Here is a 6,207-nt window from a genome sequence, read left to right as displayed (position 1 = left end):
AAACTTTTAAGATAAAATAGATCTATGAGTGTAGGATAGAATTTTAAGATGAGATGGATATTGTTAGACTAGATACTTTAATGAAGGAGAATCTAGTTTGTCTAGTTATTTTTATAAGCATTTTTCCCCTATATGTATATGCAAATGTAATTGTGGACATTACTACACAACTCATCACACTCAATCAAAGATCCAAATCAAACAAGTATCATAAGAACAAACATTGAAGTACATAGATACCTATAAAAAATAGTTTTGTTTTTGTTTCTAAGAGTAGGTCTCCTATTCCTAAAGGTCAATTTAGGTACAGGATTTCAAAGTGTGAAATCCACATTTGTCTTTAGAAGGCAAAAGGTAAGAATAATCAGGGTAAAGCGGAAATAGATGAGAAAAGATTAAGATAAGTTTAGAAAAGATCAGAGTAGCAAAGGTAAGTAGATAATGGTTGTCCGGTTCTATCTAGGTTTCGTCCTACAGTCAACATTCCTCTGATACCACTTCTGTCACACCCGGATTTCGGGGCACCAAGACCCGGGCGCGAACATAATCACCAGGTTTGCTAGGACCAAGTCTCACACATATGATGAATCATGGCACATGATCGAATGTCACATCTTTACTATATAATAGGAGTTCCGTACAAAATAAATAAATAATTACATTATAAGGAGACAACGGTCCAGCAACCCAAAGTTGACTGGGAGACAACGGCCTAGACCTCTCACGAACTCGTCACAGCATCCTCCATGCGCCTCATCCTGCGGTACCTGCTCTTGACCTGTGGGAGGGTGTGAGACAGCAAGAGTGAGCTCACATACGTTTATAGCTCAACAAGTTATGGGGAATAATGTGCATGAACTCGCCAAAGGTGGGAGCTCATGAAGTGTAAGGCTTACCAAAGAGGATGGTTGTAGCTGAGCATTGCTTTTAAAGTTGGTCAAAATTTTATTAGCAATTACTAAGTATAAGTAAATACCAAACCCAATTAAGTAGTAGAACAAAAGTAACAACATCACCTGCGATGCAATGCATATGACGAATTGAATTTAATTCCATAAATTAATCATGTGAGTGTCTGAGCTACTCATGACCGTGAGCACGGCTAGTATACCAGTTTTACACTCTGCAGAGGTTGCACATCTTTACCCACAAGTCATGTTACCCATCTGCCAAGAGACGGCGAATCTCATACACCTCTACCAAAGAGGCGAGGTAGGGTAACACTACGAGGCCTTTACAAAGTTTCACTAGCTTCAGAAAACCTGCTACAGTTTATAGGAAGCTCCAGTGCAGGAATCCCTCGCCTGACCGCCATCGCAGCAAAATCAACCCAAGGACCTCCCTACACTGACCACTCCCCTACTGCCCTTGCCCCTTTCGGGTAAGGTAGTCATCTACTAGCTTTCCTAGTTAATCAGCTAAGGGTGTCCCATTAAACCCTTGTGGTAGCATTGTTTTCCCGGGTGGTTCTCCATGTTCCCATTAACATAATGATCTTATCATGAATAGTAAATAATGAACAGATAATAAAAAGTGTAATCATGAGTAATGAATATCTCTATACCCAAAACCACATAAAGCAATATCATGTACTACCCAAAAATTTAGTAGTAAAACCAGTGGTGAAACAAGGTATAAAGATAGTCAAATCTAGGGTAACCTATTGGGTCCCATCAAAATTAACCTATGTAGATCATTATGATTAATAAGAACATGACTGGGTAAAAATGAAGTGATCAAGGGCACAACTTGCCTGGTACTTGAGATTCCATGTACCAACATGCTCTTTGGATGACTCGTAACCTCGCTGCTAGTCGTAGCAATACAGATAAACATGGTATAGGCAAAATAAACATCACACCAAACATATGAATAAACTACATAATAATATTCTAGGCTACGTAACGAGATCGTAGAAACAAGAACCACTAAATTCGGAGCTACGATTATTAAGTTATGAATTTCCAGAATTATTTAGTGCTTAGAATAGATTAATCCTAATGAACAATTTTAATTCTAGTTTCATGGCTAAAAAGTGTTACTAGTTGGTAGACAATATTAATACAAGATTATTGCAACTAGAATGGGTTAAAAAGGAGTAAAAATGGAATTTCTATGAATTAAATAAGTTCTGGATATATTTTTATACATAAAAACCATTTCCTAAATTATTTTCCTGAATTTCCTAAGCTTCTGGACTGGGCGCATGAATAAACAAAAGGCCAGGGCTACTCTGCAAAACTTCCCAGACACAGGCTAACCCTCATATGGACGGCGGGTTGATTCACAAAAAGAGCAGGGGCTCTTATGCAATAGCGCCGCATCGAAGAGGTATGAAGGGATCTGAGCCGTCCGATAAAAAAACAGCGGTCCAGATTAGATGCCACATTCATTGAACCGGTATACGCTATCAGCCCTTGGATCTGGGATCCACGGTCAGAGCATCACGTGCCCCCAAAACCGTCCGATCGCTGGATGACGTCAAGGATTTAATGCATCGAATAGGTATGTGCCAACTAATCCCAGACGCAAGTTCTACATCTGACGGCTGGCTTGTCTTCTTCTATCCCGAGCCAACCCGAGCTACGCCATCCGCCAGGCACGGCGGCGATCTCACCGGCGCCAGTCGAGTTGTCCTCCCCCCGTGACCAATACGTGTCCCGAATGGTTTCAAACCCCTAGAGGCGACCCAGGCGAACACATAGGCGACATCCATACCTCGATTTATGGCGACAACCGTGTGGTTCATAATGTACGGCGGATCTGCGGTTTCGTGGCCTCCCATGCTGATTTGCGGGTAGCCAAAGCTTCTCCCTCGCCCTGCAGAGCCCCGCACCCACACCATGGGAGCCCAACCGCGACTCCGACAAGAATAGCCGTGGCGGCATCCACCATTCTCTCACCTCCCCATTTTTCCCCATTCGGCTCTGCTCTCTCTTGTCTGCGTCCGGTGGCTTTCTGGTGATGGGCAGGGGCAGCGGCCGGGTTTTATAGGCAATCCTGCGAGGATCGAGTCCAGGGGGTCGCGGGTTCCACGGCGAGGAGATCGGCAGGAGACAGTTGCGCCAAGCTCGCAGATTCTGTTGCGCACCCGCATCTGATTCCCAGGAAGAGGACGACCCGACGGGGCGGGCCCACGTGCTAGTGCCGCGATTCAAGCAAGCGCAGAGACAAGCGCCGATGCGGACGCGCGCAGAGACACTGACTGGTGAGTAGGCCCGGGTTGTCCACAAGAGAAGGGGAAAGAGGGCAGCGCGGCGTGGATGAAGCAGTGGGCTCGCGCGCAGGATTTGTTTTCTGGGCCTGAGTGGGTGAAGGATTGGGCCAAAAATGAAGGACTCGGCCAAAGCTCTCGTTTTCTTCTTTCCCATTTTCTTATTTATTTTCAAGTTCCCAATTTCAAGATTCAAACTATGTTTGGATTCTTATTTTAAATTTTAGATTTCAATAATCAAACAAATTATGAAATAATACTCTTACATCTTGCAATATTATTTATTTATTATTACTATTTATTCTTCTCCCTATTGTTTATTTATGGAAAAAAAGAATGGCTTTATTAAAATTTCCTTTCTCATTTTCTGTTTTATCTTTTCCTTTATAACTTAATGTCCATTTAAGTTATGATTTCTTTATTTAAATATAATGCATCACAAAAATAGCCTCAGCATGAGATGCACACTTCTTTATTTATTTATTGCTTACTTGACTACTTTAATTCCCTTAATTGAATATCTTTTATTATTTATTTTCCTGAGTTTAAATTTTATGTGTTAAACTTAAAAGAAAATCTAGTCCCGACTTGAGTCTTCTAAATTTAATATTCATGTGAATAAAGGCTTATAGTGCATTATTTAATGAAAATAATCATTTAGTTGAATGGAAAACCTTTCCATTATTTTTTTAAATAATCTTTGGTTTCAAAATTCAGTCCTCAATTTTCAAAGCTCAATTATAATTTGAGATATCTGAATTTACTATTTTATTTCTTTCTTTCTTTATTTTATTATTATTTTCCCTTATACAAATTTTGGGCTTTACAGGGTACAACCTCTACATAGTGTAAAACTGGTATACTAGCCGTGCTCGCAGTCATGAGCAGCTTAGGAGTCTCGCATGATTAATTTGTTAAATTAAATTCAATTGTCATTTGCATCGTATTGTGGTTTTATTATTAATTTTGATTTGTTATTACTCTGGTTTGGTATCTACTTACATTTAGTAACTGCTAATAAAACTTGACCAAATTATTAAAAGCAATGCTCAGCTTTAACCCTTATTTGTTGATCATCCTTACACTTCACATGAGCTCCCACCTTTGGTGAGTTCATGCACATTATTTCCCACAACTTGTTGAGCTATGATCTTTTGTGAGCTCACCCTTGAGATATATAAACCCTCCCCCCACAGGTGAAGAGCGGGTAGTCCAGGAAGAGGTCTGTAACGAGGAGTACAGACTTATCTAGGTGGTGGCTCCGAGTCAGCTTGATGACACCAAGGAATAATTATTAGTTCGCTTTTGTCGGGGACCATAATTAGGGATACCCTCAAGACGCCTAATTCTCAGCTGGTAACCCCCATCAGCATAAAGCTGCAAAGGCCTGATGGGTACGATTGAGTCAAGGATCAAGTCCACACGAGTGACTCGATCACGCTTCGTCCGAGCCTAGCCTCGGCCAAGGGCAGCCGACCTCGAGAGACTTCCGTCTCGCCCGAGGCCCCCCTTTTAACGGCGGACACACCTCCGGCTCGCCCAAGGCCTTGGCTTCGCTTAGAAGCAACCCTGACTAAATCGCCGCACCGACTGACCAAGTTGCAGGAGCATTTAACGCAAAGGTGGCCTGACACCTCTATCCTGACGCGCGCCCCGGCAGAGCCGAAGTGACCGCCGTCACTCCGCCGCCCCACTGACCAGTCTGACAGAAGGACAGCACCGCCTGCGCCACTCCGACTGCAGTGCCACTCGACAGAGTGAGTCTGACAGGCAGTCAGGCCTTGCCAAAGGCACCACGGGAAACTCCGCTCCGCCCGACCACAGGGCTCGGACTCGGGCTAAGACCCGGAAGACGGCGAACTCCGCTCCGCCCGACCCCAGGGCTCGGACTCGGGCTAAGACCCGGAAGACGGCGAACTCCGCTCCGCCCGACCCCAGGGCTCGGACTCGGGCTAAGACCCGGAAGACGGCGAACTCCGCTCCGCCCGACCCCAGGGTTCGGACTCGGGCTCAGCCCCAGAAGACGACGAAACTCCGCCTCGCCCGACCCCAGGGCTCGGACTCCGCCCTGGCCTCGGCCGAACGATCTCCGCCTCGCCCGACCCCAGGGCTCGGGCTCCGCCCTGGCCTCGGCCGAACGATCTCCGCCTCGCCCGACCCGGAGGTTCGGGCTCGGCCTCGGCCACGGAAGACAGACTCGACCTCGGCTTCGGAGGAGCTCCCACGTCGCCCGACCTAGGGCACAGGCCCGCCACGTCAACGGGAAGCGCCATCATCATCCTACCCCGAGCCGACTCGGGTCGCGGAGAACAAGACCGGCGTCCCATCTGGCCAGCTCCGCCAGATGGGCAATGATGGCGCCCCACAAGCTCTATGACGACGGCGGCTCTCAGCTCTCTTACGGAAGCAGGGCAACGTCAGCAAGGACTCGACCGCTCCAACAGTTGTCCCTCCGCCAGGCTCCGTCGCTCCTCCGACAGCCACAACATCACGCCAGCAAGGTGCCAAGACCTCTCCGGCTGCCACATTGGCATGTACCCAGGGCGCTAGCTCTCTCTCTCTGCTAGACACGTAGCACTCTGCTACCCCCCATTGTACACCTGGATCCTCTCCTTACGACTATAAAAGGAAGGACCAGGGTCTTCTTAGAGGAGGTTGGCCGCGCGGGACCGAGGACGGGACAAGCGCTCTCTTGGGGCCGCTCGCTTCCCTCACCCGCGTGGACGCTTGTAACCCCCCTACTGCAAGCGCACCCGGCCTGGGCGCGGGACGAACACGAAGGCCGCGGGACTTCCACCTCTCTCACGCCCGTCTCCGGCCGCCTCGCCTCTCCCCCCTTCGCGCTCGCCCACGTGCTCGACCCATCTGGGCTGGGGCACGCAGCACACTCACTCGTCGGCTTAGGGACCCCCCGGTCTCGAAACGCCGACAGTTGGCGCGCCAGGTAGGGGCCTGCTGCGTGCTGACGAACAGCTTCCCGTCAAGCTCCAGAT

This window comes from Zea mays, chromosome 4 (genome assembly GCF_902167145.1).
Source record: "Zea mays cultivar B73 chromosome 4, Zm-B73-REFERENCE-NAM-5.0, whole genome shotgun sequence".
In the NCBI taxonomy this organism is placed as follows: domain Eukaryota; kingdom Viridiplantae; phylum Streptophyta; class Magnoliopsida; order Poales; family Poaceae; genus Zea; species Zea mays.
This window is presented reverse-complemented; position numbering follows the sequence as displayed.